This window comes from Stenella coeruleoalba, assembly GCF_951394435.1.
Source record: "Stenella coeruleoalba genome assembly, chromosome: 9".
NCBI lineage: Eukaryota > Metazoa > Chordata > Mammalia > Artiodactyla > Delphinidae > Stenella > Stenella coeruleoalba.
Genome location: NC_137155.1, coordinates 33,158,718 through 33,184,131, shown reverse-complemented (window position 1 = coordinate 33,184,131; position 25,414 = coordinate 33,158,718). Strand labels below are relative to the sequence as shown.

Genomic DNA, 25,414 nt, shown 5'->3' with positions numbered 1-25,414 from the left:
AGAGATGCCAAAGTAAATTCCTCTTTCAATAGCATAATAAATAATCTTAGGATAAAAACACACTAATATCACACTGTTCCAATATAGTTGTTCTCAAAGTGTGGTTCCAGGATCCTATAGAAATGCAAATTCTCGGGCCCTATCCTAACCTTCAGAAGTTCTAGGGATGAGGCCCACCAATATCCGTTTTGACAAACTCTTCAGATGACACTGATCCACACTCAAGAATCATTATTATGATGTTTGAGCAGATTTGTTAATTAGGGTCCTACTTGCATCTTGCTATCAAGTTTAATTTTCTTGTTTGAATGACAATTTATTACAGGTTTTAATACTTATCATTTCGAAAAACACAAGTTTTGTGGGTTCTTTTTCAACCATAACCTCTTCTCAAGGATCCACATTCTCCTGAAAATGTCACATAGTAGCTACCATAATCAAGACATAGGTTTCATATTAATGAATTTTTCTAGTTCTTAACAGAAGTACAGCAAACAGCTGAGAGCTACCAATAAAAGGAATTAAAAGAGCATTCTGAATAACTGATGGACTGATTCTTCTTCCGTTTGCAATTACTTTTCCTCATATATGGTTTGGAGAAATTATTGGAGATGATTTAATTTACTTGTTATCTGGTGTTTGCATAGTTGGAGAGATGAAACAGAGATGTCATTTGCAATAGCAGGCTTGTCACCTTACACAGGTGGTCCTTACAGGCTGTGTTTTCTTGGTGGAGTAACCTAGTTATAATTCCCAGCTCTGCAATATAAGAAGTAGGAATTTGTCCATATACTTTGGGTTTATCAGTCTCTTGGGGATTGACCAGCTCTAATGAAACCCACAAGAGAACTTGTATTAAATAGAATAGCAAATTATTCATTGATACTGAAGAGATTTCTAAATTCAATCACCACAATATTCAAGTTTGCTCTACAAAGCAGTCTCTCTGACAGCATATCTCTTAGAAACAAAAATACTGACCAAAAATCTCCCTTGTCTTCTTTCTTAGATGGACAAGTGACTTCTGTTCATTGTTAACTAATCTCAGCTATGTGCTGATTTTACAGAGAGGAGTCTTCACCAAAAATCCTTAGAATATCTTACTTTAAAATAAAATTTTAAAATATAACAATGGGAAAGCACACGCTCTCCAGTAAAATCTCAGTGACCATGTTAGAAATGACACCATGTATCAAAATGCCTCATTTCTTACACTTCATAATAAGTCTGGATCAAGAATAGTTCTGAACACAATGAATTAAAAAAAAACTTATTTTGTCAAAAAAAACCCTGCTTTCTTAAATAAATCTAGAAACTGACAAAATACATAATAAGCTTAACATAAAGAAACCCTACTTGCTTTGTGCTTTGGAAGTAGTATAAAAGTAACAAAATTTGTTAGCATTAATAGAGACACATCCTTATCAGCTTTTTCTCCAATGGACAAGAAGTCAGTTACAGAAGTGCTTGAATTTTAATACATCTAATTTCTTGCTGGGGAGCCAGATTCTATTGATTGCTCCCATAGCAATTTAAATCAAGACATATGGTGTCACTTTCCTCAAAAACTAACGAGGTATTTCTGAGACTTTTAGGTTACTAAGTTGAGTATTTGTTGAGTACTTACTGTCTGCAGAATAAAATAAAAAACTTTTTCAATAAAAGCTATTGAGAGACATAAAGACCAGACTTCTGTCACCAAGGGGATAACAAAAACACAGGAGTTCCATGGACACAGTACCATATTTCAACCAGCTTTGTCCAGAAAGACTAATAGTATTTAAATATCTAGAGTTTGTGATCTATTGCAGGTAGCTGGCCCAGACTATCTTGCACATACCCATGCAATTAGAATGCTAATGAAGTCCAAAGACCACGTGCAATAAAAGCAAGATTAGAAAGAAGAAAAAGTGTCAGGTAGGGTTTAGGGTGTATAGAAGATTAAAGGTATCAATAAAAGGAAGGAAAACAATGTATTACTGGGGAAGAAAATCTCCATAGTCCTGGAGAGAAGAGAAATACGTGATACTTTTAAGTTTTATTGTTTTAGTGCCACAAACAGAAAAAAAAATTCTTTTATGGCTTAGTTGTATTACCTTTCACTGTAGAAAAAGAGGTAGCTCTCTCCTCCTTTAAGTAAAATAATACTTTTATTAGTATTCAAATATGTGACTTCCATTGAATTTAGGAAAAAACCCCACTAAGTTAAACTTTGTCCAGATTATACCCCTGAATAAAAGTTCTAGTATGGCTTCCCTGGTGGCGCAGTGGTTGAGAGTCCACCTGCCGATGCGGGGGATACAGGTTCGTGCCCCAGTCCGGGAGGATCCCACATGCCGCGGAGCGGCTGGGCCCGTGAGCCATGGCCGCTGAGCCTGCGCGTCCGGAGCCTGTGCTCCGCAACGGGAGAGGCCACATCAGTGAGAGGCCCACGTACCGCAAAAAAAAAAAAAAAAAAAAAAGTTCTACTGGTAGTTAATGAAAGAAGTTTAAAATGCTTAAAGTGTTATAAAGAAACAAAACTGTATGGAATATTTTGTTTTTGGACATTGCAAATTACATATACAATTACAGAAAGATATGCACAGAAACTTCTGATCCAATTATTTTAATCTAATACCTACACAGTGGTGAAAGGAAAAGGTACAAAACAAAATTTAAGAGCAGGGCAAGTTAGACAAGCTGAAAAGAATTACTGGTTTTACCAAACTTGCTTGAATGTACAACTTTCAGAGTCTTATTGTGTGTAGCTCTGAGATGTTGGTTGGCAAATATTAACTCAATGAAACAAAGGTATTGGAAAAATTAATAACATTGAACAAGCACTGTCAAGTGCTGCCCCTTACAGGGACAGCTTTAGCCTTGAGGGTATTATGCTAAGTGAGATAAGCCAGACAGAGAAAGATAAATTCTGTATTATTTTACTCTGTAAACATAATTCTGTATTATGGAAGCTTAAAAAAAAAAGAACAAACACAATAAAACAAAAACAAACTCTAAATACAGAGAATAGATTAGTGGTTACCATACGGGAAGGTATTTGGGGGGGAGAATGGGAGAAGGCCATCAAACATATGGTAACAGATGGTAACTAGACTTGTGGTAATCGCTCTGCAGTAGGTACACATGTCCAATTATAACGCTGGATACCTCACACTTACATAACAAAATATAAAATAAAGCGCACTATTTTAAAAAAATGGCTTTACTATTATTTTATACGATGCATAGTGTACACTCCAGTAATGGCTTCCAGTAACAGAGGAACACTTCCTCCTCCACAAAAGGCAAAGTAGTTAGATTACACTGGCAACACACAAGGAGAGGGCAGTAACCATCCACTCTTCCCTGTGCATTTGTATTAAATATTAATTGGGATTGCATCTATATTTTATTCAGGTTCACGAAAACCTACAGGAGCAGAATAATCACTTTGAGTTCAGAGACTGAATGATATTCAAATAGAAGTGTTCTCACCAAGAGTCCTTTATACGATGTACTATAGGAGCACTAAGTTAGGCTTTGGAGTCAGATCAGGTTATTGCAGTCTCCACTAATCATCCGGCTAACTTTGAAAAATTATCTAACTGCAGAACTTTGGCTGAAAAGTGAGGATTGTCCAATAAATCAGGGGTCCCCAACCCCAGGGCCGCAGCCTGTTAGGAACCGAGCCGCATAGCAGGAGGCGAGTGAGTGAAGCTTCATCTGCTGCTCCCCATAGCTCCCATTTCCCCCTGAACCACACCCACCCCCCATCTGGGGAAAACTCGGGTTCCATGAAACCAGTCCCTGGTGCCAAAAAGATTAGGGACTGCTGCAATAAACCCCTGATGTTGAGACGACGTGTGTAGAGTGCCTAGAAAATGTGTTGTGTATGATATCGCAAAGTAAACAGTAGTAATTATGATATTGAAAGGTATTATTTTATTACTATTGTATCTCAGGATATTAAGGCAAATATTAAACCAATTAAAATATTTATGTAGCTCAAATAGTCACCTATGATTAGCCCGATAAAACTCTTGCTTTGCAATATAAGCAAAAGAAGGTACATGTACAAGAAGACTATCTACTTGGATTTTAGGATTAGAATACCTAAGAAAAAAGGTTTTATGGATTTGATACTTCTGAAGCAGTTCATGGAAATGAAAAGGATTTTCAAAAGGTACTACCATTTATTAGAAGATGAAAATTAAGAGAAATGAAGCATGCTGTAGTTAAGATGTTTAATGTTGGTTCTATTCATCCATCTTTTTTCCTAGCAATGACCTGAAATCACTAGTCAGATTTTATATGTGTTTTGGATTTCTCTTGTTCTATATACTTCATAAGGCCAAGGTATTAGTATAGGGCTTAAGTCCTAACTCTGCTCAACTGCTAAATAACTCTTAGACATTGGGAAGGGTATTTAATCTCTATGAATTTCATTTCCTCATTTCCACCAAAAGAGAGTAATGGTAACTACCTGCATTAGTGGTTGTGGGGATTAAATAAAATAATGTTTGTAAAGTGCTCAACTCATAGTGGGGGCTGAGAAATGTGTTTCCCTTCCCTTCTACTTAACCAGGGGAGAAATATTTATGAACTCAAGAGACCAGGAATGCTTGACTTTGGAAGTTTTGTTTTTGTTTTTGTTTTTTTACTAAAATGGTCCCATACGATTGTATAGAAGGGATACTTAAGAATGAAATTGATTTAATCATTTAAATAATATTTCTTGAGTGGGATTTTGGATGGGAAGGGGGATAGAACTACAAACTAATTTATACAACTTCAAAAAATATTTACTATTTGATATTCATGTAAAACTAAGGAAAGAAAACCTGTTTCAAGAATTTTAGCAATCTTATGAAGGACAAGTGAAGGTTATAAAAAGACAACCTACTCTTTCTTGAATTATAAATAATGATTTCTATTTTTAAGAACCACCAGTGGCTTTAGGAAAATCCATTGTTCCTGGTGCTGTGTTGGATGAAGCTATTAACGGCAAGATGAGGGATATCTCTTCCCTTGTCTTCAGTTCTTCCATAGACTTTCGATGTCAAGAAGTGTTCATTTGGTTTGCCGTTCATTCTCAAGGGAACATTAGCATACCTAAGGCTAGACCATCCAACAAAGGCAATCTGACATTGGTCTAAGGACCTGAGGATTAACGTATATTTTCCAGGGTTTCAGGGTGTGGAAGAGTCCTCCTGAATACTCTGCTATGTGGAAATCACAGTTGTTTCTGACTTTGGGCAACACAGTGCTCTAAGTTGACAGGAAATGAATCCCCTCGTGCTAAAAACACTAGAAATGCTGGACAATGTGCAACAATAAAATTAAATTAATATCTGAACTAGAAAAAAAGAAGAAAATATATGCCTGTGTACCAGGAATATGTTGGGAATTCAACTGAGAGAGGTGCGTTGAATCTGGCATTGCATTGTCCCTTCAATGTATTCAATTGAACAGACACAGGTTATAGAGGCTGGGGCTAGGATTATAATTCCATTGAAGGTGAAATAAAACTTGTGATCCTGGGTGCTAGAAAACTTACTGCCTCTTCCCGGAAAACTCTACCCACTGGCCCCAAAAAACAATGAAAAGTTTTTCTTTTACTCAAGGCTGTAGTTTAAAAGATAAAGTCATTTATGGTAAATCAAGACCCCCAAGCTTTTATCATATACATGGGTAGAATTGCTTATATGGATGGTGTATAAAACCTAAATTGAGAAATTAGTATAAAAACCAGTTCTGGTCTAGTGAGCCCCTATGCCCCTTTTGTCCTGGCAAAAAATGTTGTATAGATACAATTTCATGGCCTAAGGCACATGGAACCAAGATAGGAAAAATATCCCCTACTTAGGGGGAGTTCACAATCACAAAAGCAGAAGGAGGAAGAGGAGGAGGAGGTGGGGGGGGGGATATAATAAGGGCAAGATGGAAGTGTGGGAGAACTGAAAGAACTGGAGAGCACACAAGAATCTCAAAGAGAACTATAAATTAGTATTTTAAATGAATTAGAGACTAAAAGAGAAAATGCAAACCATAATGAATTAAAAGGATACAATAAGGGGAAAAAGCAATAAGCAGATTTACAAAAACCAAGTTGAACTTCCAAAAAAGTAACTGATTAGAGCCAGCTAAAGAAATTTATAAATTGAAAAATAAAGTACTTAAATTCATAAAACTCTGTTCAAAGATTCAAGATGTTTCAGAGCATGGAGAATAGGAAGTTAAGATCCATATATGCAGCAGGAATTTTAGAAAGAGAAAAGAGCAAGAATGGCTGTCGTTCAAAAAAATGTCCCAAGGTTGCAAAAAAAACACCAAAGTTATTATAGCATAGACAGGATAATCTGAGCAGGGTAAAAAAAAGCAGATCTGTACCTATGCCCATCATTGTTAAAGTTAGTAGACAAAAGACAAAAAAATTTAAAACCACTCATTAAAATGGAAAGATTTGACAGCAGGTTTTTCATCAGCAACTGGCTCTTGCCCAAGTTTTCTCTAGCTCATTAAGTGGTTGACAAATTTCCTAAGATGTTTAGGCCCCAAACCTCTGAGTCATGCTTCAGTCCCCTATTTACGATGTTATTCAATCATCAGAATAAGTCTGCTTGTCTACAACTTCTAAATGTCTCCTGAATCTGAACACTTCTGACCACATCCAGTGCCCTTTCCCTAACCCAGTACCTCATCATATTTCATTTAAAGGACTGAAATCAACTTACAACTGATCTCCCAGTGCCGTGCCTAGCCCCTATGATTAAATTATACCACGTACCTGCTGAAAGCATTCGGTGGTTTCCATCTCATTCAAAGTCCAGTCCAGGTTCTTTTCCACAGCATACAAAATGCTACATGACCTTGCACCTTTATCTCTGACTCCTCCCGATTTCCCTCTTGATTAATCATTTCTAGCCATACATTCCAAACTCAATCTCACCCTCAGGGCGACTGCTGTGGCTGTCCTCTCTGCCTGGAATGATACTCATCCACATCGTAACATAGCCTGCTCTTTCATTGTACTTAGATTTATTCTCAAAAATCTCTTCAGAGAAGACTTAACTGACCACTTTCCTTAACAATTCTTTATAATCACCTTTAGCATTTAACACGATGTGACATAATACTATATGTTTATTCATTTGTTTGCCTATCCCTAAACTAGAAAAAAGGTTCCATGAGTACTTGTATGACACTATACTTCCCAGTGCCCGAAACAGTGCCTGGCATATAATAGTTCTTCAATAAGGTATTTCTTAAATAAACTTGTTTCCAGCAAAGAGAAATAGTACACATTGTTTTCAAACACTTGTGGAATTATTTACAAGAATTTGCCTGACAATCAGGCACAAAGGAAATTCAACCAATTCACAATTTATCTCACACTCATGAAGAAGCAATGTATATGCCCATTTAAACCTTTAAGTTACAAAACCAACAAAATTTCTCTTATAAAACAAATGTCTTCTCTCTAACCAAACAGAATCTAGTATAAATCTAACTGCCAAAAAAAATATAATAATCTGAGACTCAGTATGTCACTCATTCAGGAAAGAATTATTCGGTATCTACTGTTTGCCTGGAGGGAATTTTTTTTTAAAAAAAGAATTTGTCTAAAGTGACTGAAATTGAGTAAGGGGAATTATATAAAAATATTGCACATAAGATCAAATTTAGTGTTGCAAAGTTTGTAAAGTCAGAAGACCAGTTTGGCTGAAGAAGTGACTCTTGATGTGGGACTTAATCGATGGATACAATTTAGATGGGCAAGGAGAAGAAATTCCAGATGGAGAGGTTGGCAAGTGCTAATCTATGAAATCAGGGAAGTGTACATTTTTAGAGAAATAGCAAGTCATCCAACTTGGTGGAAATATAGACTGTAAGTGGTAAAGCTATACAGAAGGCAAATTCTGGGAGCGTTAGAAGCTGAGCTAATGAATACAGACCTTAATGGACAGGTGATAAGGAGAAAATAAAACAAATATAAATCATACTTCAGAAAATTTTATTTGGCTGAAGATATTTCTATGCTCAGAACGGGGCCCATGAACAGGAGTTCATGGAACACAGATGGGCAAGTTGTTCTGAAGGAGAAGAGTGAGCACTGTGATGTAATGGGCTACTATAGGAGGACATCAGCTTTAGTTTGTGTGAGGGAGCTGGCCACTGTAGAGGTGGGCATAGATAATGTCACTTATTGGTTGCAGGCAGAGAATGTGGTCACTGAAGCATTCTCTAACCTGAAAAATAAAATTAGAAAAAGAAAAAAAAAATTAGAAAGAGAGAGAGAAGGAGGGAGGGAGGGAGGGAAGGAGAGAGAATATGAGGGAATTGTCTCTTATACAGGCCTTCTGTCTAAAATACATTCCTAAATTCTGATAAAGATAATCCATGTTATGCATTCCTGCCTACATCTCTGTGGCAAAGAGAAAGAAAGTTCAGAGTCCCTTGTGATTGTACTAATTTCCAACCTATTAGAAGAGCTGGAGTGTGGGAACTCTTAGCTTAAAAGTAAAGAGCTCCTGGCTTCCATCACTGAGAAGAAAAAAACTCTTTTCACTGCTGAATGGGAGGTCACTAAGTGAGATGAATAATGCTCTGCAATTACTGAGCCATGCAAGGCATGCTGAGTAATATATTTATGTGCAATTTTCACAACTCCTTAATTAGTTTTAAATATCAAGCTTATCCTAGCTGACGTCTAAGCTTCATTATCTGATTCAAGCTAAGTATGTGGTTTTGAATTTGCTTTGCAAATAGTATGTTCTTCAGGGTTGCTTACGCAGCAATATTCTGATCACAGTTGCTACATGATCTGTCTTAAGAGTTCTGACCCGATAATTCTACTTAGCCACAAAGGTGGAACATAAATCTCTGAATAATGGCTCCAGAATATTCTATTTATCTGACTTTTAAAACTTCTAAATACCATTTCTGGGTTATGATGGCAGGTCAAATAAATATATGTAATTTATCTTCCTCCAGAAAACACACACACTCATTTAAGCTTTTGCAAAGGAAAGTTAAAAACAAAAAAAAAATTTCACAAGGATGAGGTAAACACAGCAGGTGAGCCTGTGCTGACAATGACCACTGTGTATGACAGAGGCTGGGATGAGGGCCAGTGGGATGTAAAATCCAGCTCTTCACTCTATGCTCACCCAGGGAGACCTGTGTATTTTGGAGAAACACTTTTCTCTAATTCACAAGAATAACTGGCTTAGCACACCCAAGAAGGCCAAAATTAAAGTTGGGAAAACAAAGAACCAACACAATTTGTATTTCAAGAAGCACCATGGCAGCAGCACTAAGTGTGAAAGTGGGTAATAACTTAAGGGACTACAGTGAACACTGTTTGAGAAGTTGGGTCCCTCTCTCATACCACACCTCAGGGGAATTGAACAGAAGTTCACCATCCCCAACAGAAGTCTGCAGGTTTAGTCTCTGGCCCAGAGGAAAAAGAGGGTCTCTGTATTGGGAGCTCCAGGTGGATCTTGGAGGATGTATTTCTGCAACAGGAGGATTAAGTGACCACTGACATTGCAAACATTGAAGGCAAAAACATCCCCATTGCGCCCCCTTCAGTTGGCTGCCAAAACTTCGGAACTCAGAACCCTGAACAATCTCACTGTCCCAACATATTGACCCTAGAGTTTCCTCAGAAAACAACCCACTCAGAAAAGCTTAGAGAGCAACTTAAGTCATATAGGAATTCCGGTCAATTTTTTGCCTCCCACTCTTATCCATGAGCACAATGCCAAGTCTTGACTGACCTTTGAGAGAAGAGATGCCTTTAAAGTGGACTATGATGCTGTGAGCAATCAAATAAGGGACAAAAACAAACGATATCATTCACATATGCACAGATATGAGAAGATATTGCTTAAACTGCTTCAAGTTGCTTTTATAAAATAGACAAGTAAGAATGCTTAGGAAAGGACAGCAAAAAGACAAAGAAATTGTAAGAAAAAAATTAAGAAAATTAGAAGACCAGACCAGGCAGTCTGACATCTAACAGCCTTTTCACATCCTCTTTCTAATATATTTTACTACTGACAGGAAATGACATGTATTCTCTTTTGAAGAATCCTTGAGTAACATATTTTGTTTTGGATAGCAATAATCAAAGTTTGGAGGACCATCAGCCCAGTGAGTTATTCATTAAGGCCAATGCTAGTCTTCACATACACCCTAAATTATTATACACACACTACATCCATTAAAAAAACAAAACCATCCACACTGCAAACCATCACCTAATCACATATATGAACTTCCTTTCTTCATAAGCACATTATCTGCTGCCAGAGAGCAGGAGCCATCTCTCTCTCTGATTCACGGCTGTGTTCCCACATACAAGCTTGTATCTACTGGCATACAGTGAACACGTACTAAAATTTTACTGGATAAATGTTGAGGGAATTCCATAAACTTTTATCTAGTAAAGGGGCATGTTTTCCTCTAATATATATAGAGATGGCAAGTGACTCAACGTTGGCAGCTGCAGTTAATTAAATAATTTTTCCCCTCAATGTCTCTGGTGAGGCCATGGCAATGTAGTCACAAAAATAAACAAACAGCAACCATCTTTTATAGAATAAAATTCTGCAACTATCAAGTTGCTCTATGATGAGTGCATTCAGTGTTAAAGAACGTGGAAATGCCACACTGGTCAGTCTCTAATGTGAAACTGTCCCTGGCATTGATGAGGCCTGGAAACTCCTTTAATTACTTAGTTACTGTGTGTTAAAATAATCAAGAGAATCCTGAGGTCTGCAACAAGTTCTTATGTTGACGCTAGGAATAAAGTATTATTGAAATACGTTAGCCCCAGAAGGGACAGCAATTCATCCTTAATGGAGTTGACACCTGTTCTGGATATGACTTTTCCTTCCTGGCTTCTAGTGACTCTAACAACATCAATATGGGATGCTTACAGAATGCTTGGTTTACTAGTATGAGTTCACACATAACATTGCCTCAAAATAAGGGACCCATTTTATAGTAGAGAAGTTGAAAAACTGGACACATGACCAAAGATTCTACCAGTGTTATACTCTGGCAATTTCTGAATAATCAATTGCAAGCAGGGGTAATCTGATGGTATCTCACCTCAACTGTACCACAAGTTGGTCACTTGTCCTCCTGCTTCTCTGCTACTACCACATGGAGGCATGCAAGAACTTGCTGAGCTATTCTGACGCATATACAAGTCAGGAAATTTATACCTTATGAGGGAACACTTGACTGATAGTGGGTGAGAGTTAGTGAATAAACAGTGCTTTATCCCTTAGGCAGTTAATTTTGAGGTGCATTATACACAGGACCTTAAAATGTCTGTAGTGTGGACTTTCAGTTGTTCACAGTTATGATCAGCTCAGTAACACACTCTTGGAATGGCTTTACCTCCTTTCTTCTTCCACTCTTTCCACTCATCCCCTCCAGCTACTTGGAATCTTTGAGCAAAACAAACTACCTTCATGCAAGCCTTTTTCTCTTGCTATGCTTTCTGGGGGCATAAATTAAGACATTAGGACTCCCTGATATATATAACAATTAACCGTAAACCTAAATCATTCCAGATAATTATAGTTCTTTAAAAAGGAAAAATATATTCCGTTTAGAAATAATAAATTCAAAATGAAGGGAGAGTCTATTACCTGATTTGTTCTATCAGTGGTCTTACAGATAATTTTTAGAAGAAAACTAAATTGTCATATTTTGCCAGTAAATTATTAACTGATGGTGGGGCCTAGAGTATTTCTTGGGCTAATTTAACATATTAATAACACACGTTTCTGAACAGTTTAACTGGTTTTTATTTCAATACAAATTCTAACCACTTTTTATTAGTATTATAAATGCTAAATTCCAGAGAAACAATATTGTTGACAGAAATACCTAAAATTTAATAAGTAAACTAATGTGACCAGAAGTAACGGTAAAAATGTTGCAACAATTAAGAATGCTAAATATTTTTTTTAAAATTTCTCATGTACACTATTCATCTAATGGGATAATGTCTGTTTTTCTACATGTCTAAAAATGAACTTTTATACTTCTAATTTATATCCCTCCTTATTACTGGAAAATAAATGGAAATAATTTTGCCATTCTTAAATATTCTACAGCAAAATAAGATAACTATGACCATAGGATATTTTTTCTGTCTAAATTGCATAGGTACCAATCATTAAAGATTGTTATTTGAACTTCCCTGGTGGCGCAGTGGTTGAGAGTCTGCCTGCCGATGCAGGGGACATGGGTTTGTGCCCCGGTCCGGGAGGATCCCACATGCCGCAGAGCGGCTGGGCCAGTGGGCCATGGCCGCTGGGCCTGAGCGTCTGGAGCCTGTGCTCCGCGACAGGAGAGGCCGCAGCGGTGAGAGGCCCGCATACCACAAAAAAAAAAAAAAGAAAAAAAAATTGTTATTTAAACATGGAGTAAAAAGGGAAAAATGTGTTTTCAATTGTGAATTATTAGAATGGTAAAAGGGGAAAGAAGTACAATATAATCACATCACACATATTGTTTGATTTTTCCACATGATACAATGGTCATTTGCTACGAAAACACTATTAATATGATGTTTAACCTGAATCTGATTGTGGTAGGCAAGTTCTGAGGTGGCATCCAAGATTGCCACCCCTAAGTGTGCTCCCAGTGTAATACCCCAGTCCTCGAGTGTGGCAGGCACTGAACATGATGCAATTCACTCCCATGGTAGACAATATGTACAACAAATGAATCATACTAAATCACAAAGGTAAAGGGATTTTTCCGAACAGGTAGGGTCCCAAGTTAGTTACTTTGAGGCAAGCAAAAAGGAGACTACCTTGGGTGGGCTTGACATAGGCAGGTAAGCCTTTAAAAGAGACCCTGCCTTTTCTGAAGGAAGAAATTCAGAGTGAGAAAGATTTTCATGTTGGCCTCCAAGAAGCCAGCTTCCATGCCGAGAGAGGATGGGACCATGCAGCAAGGACTGAGGGCAGTCTCTTATGTTGCTGAGAAAAGTTCCATGGCAAAACTAGCAAGGGAGAGCTTCAGCATATACTTGCAAGGAAATGAATCTGATGATAACATGAATGAGCTTGGAACAGGACTCCAAGCTCCAGATAAGAAGGCAGCCTGGCTGAAACCTTGAATGTAATTCTGTACAACTACAGCAGAGAACTCAGCTACTCTGTGCCCAGACTGCCAATGTTCAAAAACTGAGAAAATAAATGGATATTGTTTTAAGGTACTAAATTTCTGATAATTTGTTACACAGCAATAGAAAATGAATATGATTAACTAGAATGAAATATGTCCTTTTATTTCCAGTTAAATTTCAGCAGCATAGGCTCTAAAATAATAAAACAAAAACACTACTGCCGAGTCTGAAAAAAAACTGAACATAATTTCAGTCTTTGTATTCTCTTAAAACTAAACAATCTAAAACAAACTGACTTGAGTCAATTTATGAAAATAGGCAAGATGAAAAATGTTGCAATGTCCGTTTGAAAGTTTCTTTAAAACAAATATATGAAATGATGTGGAGTAGTGAGTTTATTTTCCCTATTTTGGGAATAAATTTTCTTGCACATGATTTTGATTTTAAAAAGGCTACAGTGGTGTTAGCCTTGGGTGTTAGACATTCAATACCCACTATTGCAAAAGAAAAAATTGAGGATGCTGAGTAAATAAATGTAATCAGTTAAAAAATAAGTCTAAATACACCAGGGAAAATAAAGGAAGTAACATTTTTGAGCACTTGTCGTATGCTTGCCACCATGCCACTTGCTTTACATATACTGTCATCTATAGCTTACAAAAATTCTTAAAAAAGTGATATTTTAGATATTCAAGACCTTGAAACACAAAAATTCAAGTAATTTATGCAATGTCATATAGCTCGTAGATGGCTCAGCTAAAATTCTAATCTTTGTCATTCTGAATGGAAAGGTTCCTATCACATTTAGTTTAAATTCAAGTTCTTTGTTTTTTATTCATCCACAAGGTTGAAATCATCACATACTATGGACTACAACTTCCAGATACCTAGTATTTTACGGGACAACTGGAGAACAAAGGCAATATTTTGAAAGATACAGAAGCATGGAACATCAAGGTAAAGACATGTTTATTGACTTATGAGTCCTCTTAGAGTGCAGATTCCCTTTTCAGATAGTTCTGCAATGTATGAAGGAACCTACTGCTCTGACTTGTTAATAAGTGCCTGAGAAAATTCTGAAAATTTGATGAACTTTGAAGATAATCTTAGAGTTTGAGAAATATGGCCTAAAATAACCAGAGCACACATCCCATCTGTGAATCTTCATTACACAAAAGTTAGTGTAAACCACGTTTTACGTAGTTGATTGCTCTGTCCCATAGGGGACACTGTCAGCTGAGATCCCCCACCTTCTTCTTCCTAAGCAGGTGTGATCACTCCTGAGTCCTGTGTTGCTTATTATGCTCGATGATCATTTTTTCCTTCCAAAGACCTCATTTAAATTATCAGGCACAAAAAGACATTTCTGAGAGTGCAACAGGACCTTATTCATAACTTTACTGGAATTATCTCAAGCAAACTGGAACAAAAGACAACTCTTCTTTCTGGTCTTTTTACTCTCTCAGTCCTATTGAACACGTTCTCCACTACCATTAATTAAGTACACCTGCTCCTTACCTATTTTCCTAGCTTAATTTCTTTAATGCTTTTCTTGTCTCCCTATTCAGCCTGCATCCCTATGACCAACTAAATCAACCAAACTTTCATGAACACTCTATGACATTTTAACTTCTTTACCTACCCCAGTCGATGCCCCAAACTGAGATGATCTATAATTTATTTTGTTTTCTATTATGTGCAAAATTCTTAGTCCAAAGTTTTTGGTTGCTAATGAACAAAAGACATTAGTAAATTGAGAACGTTTTAAGGTTCATCCCATCCATTTTCACCTTAGTCTTTTCTCCCTTCAAAATCAATTTAGTACCCCACTGCTGTTATTTCAGATTGCCCCCATTTTACTCACATCCAGAAATCCATCCTTTTTGTCTTGTTAGTCAGCAGATGATCTTTCTACCCACTTGTATGAGAAGATGGGTAACAGGTGATTCCCATAACTACTCTCCCAGTACTTGTAGGTTATTCATACAGTTACAAGACATGTTACTTATAGCAAAAGAAAAATTATAAAGACATCACAAAAGATAAATCCTTCCTCTTATTTCATATTTCCTATTCCATTTTCCTGAAGTCACCAATGTTAGTATCCGTCAAACTTCTATGACTTCTTCCACATCTTCTTACCAAAAAAAATTAAAAAATTACTATATACATTTGGGGACTTATTTTTATTTTAACTAAACAGAATCACTTTTAGCAATCTGAACAGCACTCTGAACCTAATTTTCCCTTAAGACCTCTTTCTCTCAAAAGTATTATATGGGGGGCTTCCCTGGGGGCGCAGTGGTTGAGAGTCTGCCTGCCGATGCAGGGGACACGGGTTCGTGCCCCAGTCTGGGAAGATTCCACATGCCGCGGAGAGGCTAGGCCCGTGAGCCATGGCCGCTGAGCCTGTGCGTCCGGAGCCTGTGCTCCGCAACGGGAGAGGCCCCAACAGTGAGAGGCCCGCGTACCGCAAAAAAAAAAAGGATTATATGGGGATTCCCTGGTGGCGCAGTGGTTGAGAGTCCCCCTGTCGATGCAGGAGACACGCGTTCGTGCCCCGGTCCGGGAAGATCCCACACGCGGCGGAGCGGCTGGGCCCGTGAGCCACGGCCGCTGAGCCTGCGCGTCCGTAGCCTGTGCTCCGCAACGGGAAAAGCCACAACAGTGAGAGGCCCGCATACCGCAAAAAAAAAGTATTATATGAATACTGTTGGGCTGCACCCCCGCAGGCCTGCAAGCCCTGTACTCGGCCAGCCTCAAGACGACGAATACCTTGAGTAACAGAGACGTCAATGGTTTAATGGATGGGGTAGCTTACTTGTCTGAAGCAAGGGCCCGGAGGGACTTCTCAACGTGCACAGCAGACGAGGAGGAAATGGCGGCACACTTCACTCGCCCGAGGGAGGCGGGGGAGGTTACCATTTATAGAGGGAATTGACGCCGGGTTGGCTTATTGGTTACCAGGGAAACAAGCAGAGGGTCCCGCCCCTCACCGCCCCTTTGATAAGCTATCAGGTGGAGATGTTCTGAACTCCAGGTTAGAACAAGCATTAGCTGGGGCTGAGGCAAGTATGTAGGAATGTCAGTCAGGTGAGCAGGGTGTAGGTGAAGCAGGCACTGTTCCAGCAGGGGATGTACAGAGAGCAAGAGAATGGGCATCTTGGGTGGCCTGATCATACAAATACACACATACTAATACACACAACAGTAGTTTATAAAGGCAATCACATAAGATGCTGGGAGATTTTAGGGAAATACGTTATTCGTTCAACTTTTTCTTGAATGTCCTTCCATCTTTCACTTTTCTCATTCCTCTCCCTGAATCATCCCCCCACCCTCACCTGATTCATAGTAACCCATGTAAACAACCTAGCAAGCTTATATCAAATTTCATTAACTGTAGATAAACACATGTATATAAAAATGAAATATATATATACACAAAGGTATATTAAAAGATGTTAAACAAAGTTTCCTGTGGGATACCATAATACAATGGACATAAAATTTCAAGTTTAAGGGCATATCTTTTGAGGAAATTTCAAAGAGATGAGAACTAGTAATATGACCTTGAAAATTCACCACAAAGAGGCCATAAAAAATGAAGAGTGTGGAAATAGGGTGAGAGTTTTTTTTTTTTTTTTTTTTTTTTTTTTTTTTGCGGTACGCGGGCCTCTCACTGTTGTAGCCCCTCCCGTTGCGGAGCACAGGCTCCGGACGCGCAGGCTCGGCGGCCATGGTTCACGGGTCCAGCCGTTCCGTGACTGAAGACCATTTCATAACCTTGGGTCTGTCAAGAGAGGCTAAAACACTGCCATATGGCAAGCATAATGTGTTCTCTGAGCTAAGCAATGAAATAACTGGTGTGTGACTCACCTCAAAGAAAACTAAAAGTAGCCTGGGGCAGCAAATAGAGCTGCTTCCGAGAAGACACGGAATCCCCTCCAATGGTGAAAAGGGCACGGTGTGCATGTGAAAGCTACAGAGGAGATGGTAGACTTGGAGTTATTTTGGCTTCTGTCAGAGAGTACAGCTTAAAAAGGCAGTGTTCCCAATATTACCCAGAAAACCAATATAAAACTTGAGGCTAGGAAGACTGCCTCTCCCTTGAAAAATAAGTTGTAGTCTGAGGAACCCCTGAAGAGCCCAAGAAAGTGCCCTAGAAAGAACCAGATTCACACATGGACAGGCTGAGAGAGCACAAAGCTGCATTTGACAGCACCTGTCAAGTGAGAACTTTTTTCTATCCTTCCCTTCACCATCTCCCTTGGTGTTACAACCCTGAACAAATCAGTAAGAACAGCAAGCCAGCACGTAAGAAGCAACCAGCCACAAATGAAGGCTCTGTCCTACAGCTCATTCCTGCTGAGGGAAGTATTTATTACAAATTTAACTCCCTTCTAGCTGCTGTGAGTCCAGGATTGGCCTCTCTCCACCAGCCACTGCCCAGGAGCACTAGCTCCTTGAGAACAGGTCAGCAGCCAGCCTGAGCCCCCAGCGCATCCACCTTGCCCCCCCGCAGAGTATTTTTTGAAATGGTTCAATTGCAGAGGTGAGTATCTGGAGGGCTGGAGGGGTGAAGGAAGAGGTGGTGGAGATGGGAATAAGGTGAAGAAGATTCACCCTCTGTCACTTGTCTGCCTGGCTGTCACCTCATATCTCAGCAGAAAAACCAATGATGGCCATTCGGTCTTATAAAGCGGGTTTTGGTTTCTACAAAAAAAATGTCTTTTAATTGTTTTCTAGAATTAAATATTCATTGTTGAGTTGTTCCTGACACAAATCCAAGGTAATCATGATGTGAATTTAGAGGCAAATAATGGCAATGATGTCACAGAATTATTAAACATGTTCCTTTATCTTCAGTTTGTTCTTCCTGAGCACCAAGCTTTTTTTTTGGGGGGGGGGGGAGTTGCCTGATCCAACAAAGCCATAGGTCTGAGGTAGTCAGTGGGATGGATGGTCCATGGGTTTCTCTTTCTGGATTTCAGGTGCATTCATTAAATAATGGCATCCTGGTACCAAAAGCATGAACGGAATTTATCTTCAAAAATGACTAATTTGACCCTAAAAGAACACATTCCAACATGGATTAAATAGTCATTCTCAAGATTATCCTAAAGATGTTTGCATTAACGTGATCTTAGGGGCAGGAATGAGTTTTCATGCAGGGGCAGAGGATGGGCTTCCTAGAATTAATTAATGTTAAGGAGCTATTAAGAGATTAAAATAAAATTGGGTTCTGATTATATCCCAAGAATCATTCTTCTTCATGGTACTTAGATACAATACATATTTAATTAATTAATTTAATGAATATTTATTGACTCATTTAGTACCAGGTGTTGTTCTAAGCTATTGGGATAAATAAATTAGGGAAACCAAATTAAGATCCCTGGCCTTAAGACAGCAAATTCTAATGGGAGGAGAAACATAATAAACATAACAAAATTATAAATTATATAATATTTTATATGGTGGTATTTTACATGGTGATAAGTACTGTGAAAATAGTGTAGGGTAAGGGGGACTGGAAATGTTGTGATGTGAGGGTGGGAATCATTTTTAAATAGGGTCTTCAGGGTGGGCCTCATTTAAAAGAAGGAATCTGAGCAAAGTCTATAAACTAATCATGGAGATAGCCTCCGAGATATCTGAGGGGAGAGTGGTGCTGGTAGAGGAAATGGCCAGGCAAAAGACCCTAAGAAAACATGAATAACAAATCTGAGGAACTGTAAGGAGCCAGTGTCATTGAGAAAACTGAGCAAGGGGAAGAGAAAGAAGTAATGAAGTCAAATGGGTTATTTGGCAAGAGCAACTGAAAGGATGAATTGACATTAAATCAGGTGGGGAAGGGTACACATAGAAACAAGAAGATAACTAGTTTTGTACATATTGATTTGTGATGTGTATTACACACCGAAGTGGAAATGTTAAGTGGGCATTTGGATATCAAGCCTAGATTTAGCCAGAGATAAAAATTTGGGAATCAGTAGTGATTAGATGGGATGAGATCACCAAGACTGTGCATATAGCTGGAGAAGAGGTAGAAGAACTGAACCTGGGGGCAATTCAGGATAAAGTTGTTGGGGAAAGCATAAGGACACAGCAAACGAGACTGTTAAAGAGTAGGGAAGGAGGAGAAGAGTAAGGGAGGAGGAAAACTATATGGTGTCCTAGAAGGCAAGTGAAGAATGATTATCAAGTGAAGAGGGGGATTGCCTGTGTTAAGTGTGACTGAAAGACAGTAAAATGTGGCTGAGAATCGAATGTTGGATTTAGTGACATGGAAATTTGACCAAAAATACTGGTACTCTGGTGGAGTGCAGAAAGTTTGATTCAGTTAAAGTTTAGAAGAGAAAGAATTTCAGAGTATATAAACAAGACTACAACTCACAGGGGAAGTGAAATGAAGATATTTTTAAATATGGAAAAATATAATAGCATGTTTAGATACTGATGTGAGTGATCCAGTAGATAGTGAAATAGTGGTAATATAGGAGAGAAAGGGAAATTTCTGGAAATATATCATTGAAGAGATAGAGGGGATGTGTCCCAGTGCACAAGTAGAGAGTGCACTTTTAGATATTCAAGACATCATCTACACTAAGAAGTAGGAAGAGAAGTTATGGGACTGCAGATACCCTTTTACTTAGGTTTTGCTCTTTTAGACATAGTGCTCTTTATTTCCATTGTTATGGGTTATGTATTATTTTTCCATGCTATTCATGATTACCTTTCCATTGTTGATGCTTATTTAAAAATACCCTATCAATATGTATGAAAACATATACCAACTATTTCCTCCACCAAAATTCTCTATTCCCCTGGGATATCCCACCCATAAAAGATGAAAACTCTAGAATACTCTTCTCCTTTTCCAGCCCTCCCTCCCCTGCCACCCCCTGTTTTTTCCTTTGACCCCTAGGGGAAACTTTTGGAATCCTTTTACTTCTCTTTTCTTATCATGAGTCTAACCCAACTTTTGAATTTTACTGAAGAAACCTGAGACTTTCAATTCCAAACTGTTATTAGAATCTCCCCACACAATTTGTCCCGTCTATTTCAAGAACCTTTATTAAGGTGTCTTGTAAACTAGCAGGCTTTCAATCACTGCCTCTATCATTGTCCATTCAGATGTAAACAGGCATTGTATGGCTCCTGGCTTACCACTCTTCCTATACTCTTCATCTTTCTCCGTCTTGACTATACTCATTTATCTGCTCTTTGGGTAGATAGCTTCTTTTTCCTGAGATTAGGTAAACAGTGATATATTTTCTAAAAACATATATATCTGCAAATATATATATGTTTGATAATTCCTTCGCCTTGGCACACAAATAGGAAATAGGACTGGCTGGGCATAGGATTGGTAGGGCATAGGATTGGCTGGACATAGGATTTATAGATTGCATTCCTTTTTCTCCCAGTAGTCTATAGATCAGATGGCAATGCTAGCTATTTATTAGAAACACCTGGGGAGCTAAACGATCCCAATTCCTTGTTCCACCCCCAGATATTCTGATTTAATTCATCTGTGATGGAGCCTGGTATCAGCATTTTCTGAAGCTCCCCAGCTGATTCTGAAGTGCAGCCAGGGTTGCAATCTTGTGGATGCTATTCTACTGCGATTGTTTTCTGCTGTTGACAGTATTGTACTGTGGTCTCTAGCGTGGGAGATGAGAAGCCCAATCCCATGCTGACATGCCTGTCTTTGTAATTTACCTGTTCTTTCTATTTGGAAATCTTAATATGTTCTCTTCATGCACCAGATTCAGGGATTTTTACCTTGCTTTCTTATAAATTCTGACTAGAACCTGGAAAGTTCTTTAAATTGGGCTTCCTTTAACTCAGGGAAGTTTTTCTGTTATTTAATTAACGTTTTAACATAATCTCCCCTTTTTTTCGTCTTCTGGAATTCCCATTTGTTGACAGTTTCCTAAATGTCACTTAACTCTTCCCTTACAATTTTTATCCCAGTGAATTTTACTCAGTGATATTTCCTGCACTTTTTCTTCTAAGCTACTAATTCAGTAGTCACTTGTAAATATCTTCTCTCTCTATTGACACGCTGAACCTCTAAACTTGAAGATGGAGTTATTGAAGCTCCACTAAGTTGCTTTGGATTGTACTTAAATTTTCTTAAATGCTTTTATCATTTCTACATTGAAATGTCCAGCAGGTGTGCCGTATCAGGAACCTGATTGGAGGCGTTGATCTGTTCTCTTCTCTATTTGATGGGCCCCTGGAGGTGAGTTGTAATTTTCTGGGTTCTGCTCATTGCAGCTAAAATCCAGCTGCTGTGGAACACTAAATGACAGTAGTCCCACAGGAAGTAGACTCTGTACATGTGGGCTGGCCATGTTGCAGGTGCCAGGTTGTCCTCCCTTGCAGCAGGAAGTCTTTCTGTTCCCTGGTGTCCACAGGCCTCTCATCTCCAGGGATAGAAAATACAACCTACAACTCCAACTACTTCTCCACTTGTGAAAACCCAAAGAAACGAAGCACACTCAGGGGGACTCATCTTGGTCTCTTTATCCTCACTCTCACACATACACCCTCATCAAAACAGGATCACGTTAAGCTAAGTAAAGGACTCACAGCCTTCAGATATTCACCATGGGTTCTCTAACTCTGACTTCTGCCTTTTCACCCAACTTGGAGCTGCATCTGTCATGGCTCTGAGAGCCCAAGGCTCCCGCTTTTAGTCTCTACCTGTCCGCTGGTTGCGGCGGCAGCTTGGATGGGTTGGAGTTAGAAGTAGAGGAACCAAGATGCACGAAGTCAGTATATTACCAAGAACCTTGCTCTTCGGGTTCTAAACTTTTAAGAAATTGGCATTTGTTTGGCCTCGTCCCAGGATACTCTGCACCATGGTTCTCAGTTAAGGAGCTGTTGACTGACATAGGACCTGTTTACCGATTTCCTGTAATGCCACAGTAAGTAGGACACTTTCTAAGCAATAATTTGCCATAGTTTTCAGGATATAAATTCATTTATATACATCATCAGATATAATTAGTCTGTGGTTTGGCCTGTGCCTTGATATGGTTTTCACAGCTCCCCATGTGGTTCTGATATATAGTCAGGTTTGAGAACCACTGATATAAATGGTGGCTAGACCTTTTAAAACTACTGTTTATAGTAGTGTTTACCAAAGTGAGGTTTGAGAACTGTGGAAATCAGAACACCTAAGGGTGGGCTATTTAAATCAAGTCCCTTAGACTCACATAAATCTAATGAATTCTTGGGTAGACAGCTTAAAATTGGCATTTTTACCAACTATTAAGATGAATCTTATGCATACCAAAAGTTTTGAGAGCCACAATAAAAGATGTGGTTGAATTCCCTGTGAGGATAGAGACCAGGAACATAGGAGGTACTTGTTAGTTACAAGTGAAAAGCTCCTACTCTTTTAAATTTTCCTCAAGGCCAGGTGGTCTAAGATCACCTTAACTGACGTGGCATAGAGAGGTGAGATATTGCCACTAAATAGTTAATCTGGAAGCTCTCTTGTTCTTTAGTTACTAATTTGTATTTGGGGAAGGAAGGGAGAGAATGGAAGACTCAAGAGAAGAGAAGAAGGCAGTGTGCTCCAGAGTGCTTTTAGACATGGTCTTGCCTGCCGACTGCTCACACATGCGTTAGACAGCGTAAGCTATGTTACATACAAGTAGCAAATTAACCTCAAGATCTCAGGAGCTTCACAAAATCAGTTGGCATTTCTGGCTCATGGTATATATCCAACATGGGTAGGAGGATGGTTATTCTCTACATATTAGTCAGGAACCCAGAAATAACAGAAGCTCTGCTGTGTTTCCATACAACCATATCAACACAAGTTTTCAGCATTTCCTAGAGAAGGGGAAATAGTGTGGACAATTTACATCTGATCTACCTGCCTCTACCCTGAAGCTATGTATGCTACTTCCTCTCAAAGTCCGCTGGCCAAAATTAACCATATGGACCCAACCTAATTGTGTGGGAAGTTGGATGTCTTCTCATGAGTACAGGAAGGAAAGAATTGGATATGATGAGCTCTAGCGATCTCTGCCACACAACTATTTACTGTGCACATACTATGTGCTAACTACTGGGCCAGAAAATAGGAATTAGCGTTCAGATAAAACAGTTACCTTCCTGCTTTCATGGAGCTCATGAGACAATGAGGAGGAAATACAGATATTCCACTTATATAATAACAAAAGACAGAGTTGTAACTCACATGAAATACAAATTTTACCCAGCATCCAACTTTTCAAATTATTAGAAAGAAATATCAACAAAATATGCTACAGCAATATCTGGCAGACCTAAACCCATCAGATGCAGCCTCTTGTTTTCTGCACTATGATGAGTTTTGGTTTTGGAGTGAAGGGTACTTACTTTGCATGGCTTGAATTAGCAAAGGGAAGCTTCTTAGGGTTTGTGGTCTCACCGCTTATACATATCATCTCACAGTCCAGTTCTAGCCATGTGATTAATTTGTATTCATCAGCACAGCTGCTGTTAATAAATCCATAAATTACAGATACATTTACAACAAACATGCCAGACAGATCCGGTGCATTTTGTTAAAAGCATTCCTAGCTCAGTATTCAGGAGCTAGTAAATTTCATCAGTTAATATTTGCAAGAAGGTGTGGTGGGGTTAAAAGAAAAAACTATCTCAGGCGTTTCCAAGGCAGAAAGAATATGTCACAGACCCACTGTTAACATTTTCCTTTTCGGCACATGATCAAACAAGCACATAAAGTAAACCTACCACAGTGGTGAGCACCCCAGGGGAATGTGCATGCTGCTATAAAGGGGGAAATGACACGTCAGGGGAGTCAGAGGTTGACATGAAAAAGTGGTATTTGAACTGAGAATTGAAGGCAGAGTAAGGGTTAACTACGTGACAGAAGGAGAGAGAGAATTCTCCAGGCAGAGGTAATAGCATGTGGGTTGGGAAGGAGCAGGCTTGCTTGAGAAACTGAAATACACTGGTGAGGCTGGACTAGAGGAACAAGATAGAAAACAGGGGGAAAATTATTCCAGAGAGATCTGAAGGGGTCAAACCATGGGCAGGGCAAGATAAATAAGTTATTTTTATTTCAAAAGCTGAGAGAAGTGACGCAATAGTTTTAATGGGGGTGCACAGAGAAAGACAGGAGCATTAGAGGTGAGGAGAGTGCGGAAATACGGGGGTGGGTTAGATAACTACTGGAGACATCTTAACAGAGAGGTGATGATATGAATTAGGAATGTGTCCTGGAAATAATGGAAAGTGGTTTGATTCAAGAGGTGGTTAGGAGGAAAAGTAACCTGAATTGGTAAACGATTGGATATGGTGATCTCATTCAACATTAATGGGGGATGTAAGATGTATTTGTTTTATTTAATTAGGTGGTTCCTTTAGTAATCAATCACAAAGAAAGTCATAGCTAAGGGAATCAGAAAGAGTAGGAAGGTTTTCCCATGTACTTGTCAAAGCTTTGCCATACCCTCAGTTCTAGTTCCTCAGCTGCCATCTAATAGCTGTGTGATTTGGGGCAAGTTGCTTAATATATGCCTCCATTTTTTCACCTTTAGAATTAATAATAGCTGCCCTACTCACATTAAATGAAATGGTGTATGAAGGTATTTTTTAAACTGTAAAGCAGGTTTATATTTATATATATAGTAATTATATATACCATATAATTATAATATTATATTATTACTGTTAAATATAATTATGAAATCTCGTTTTTCTGAGCCAAAGCCCTGAAGAAGCTGAGGGAATGAATAGTGATGAGGCTCCAGTAGTAAACAGAGAAGGGTAAATTCACGGTGGGAAATCTACATAAGGACAAGCAAGGTAAAGTCAAGACTGACGGTTTGTTTTAGAAGGTTTTACTGTAAGTGTATGTGCAGAAAAACTCAACTTTCAAGCAAATAACAATAATCATATAATTCTCTTGCCAAGAATAAAATCTTAGAGGAGGGGACTTCCAAGTTTTTCCTTCTTTCCCAATTGTAGTTTTTTTTTTTTGTCTTTTTTTTTTTAAGGTGTAAATTCTGGGACAGCATTCAATTTCCCATAAATTGTGCAGAGCAAGTGTGTGATGACCTTTTTCTCTCTCAGATTTTGATCTAGTGGATATTCCCATGGAGTCTGCAGGAATACAGACATCTACAGCTGAGCCTGAGAGTCATGGAAGACGTTAGAGAAAGATGCGTGTGTCGTGAATGTGTGATATAGGTCTTCTAGAAAGGGTGGGGGAAGGGAACTTATGCATGTTCA

At 38.7% G+C, this 25,414-nt stretch overlaps 1 protein-coding gene across 4 annotated transcripts in view; it reads right to left on the bottom strand.

Moving 5' to 3' along the window:
• The window catches only part of TMEM196 (transmembrane protein 196), a 301,366-nt gene extending 277,732 nt beyond the window's left edge, over positions 1–23,634 (bottom strand). For 2 of the 4 annotated variants that reach the window (XR_013829720.1, XM_079931368.1), the window contains exon 1: positions 15,966–15,989. The gene's annotated coding sequence lies outside the window, so the exon portion shown is untranslated. Of the gene's footprint in view, positions 1–15,965; positions 16,340–23,533 lie in introns of those variants that run through there. The other 2 variants (XR_013829718.1, XR_013829719.1) reach the window with 2 other exon arrangements.
• Between the last annotated feature and the right edge of the window lie 1,780 nt (positions 23,635–25,414).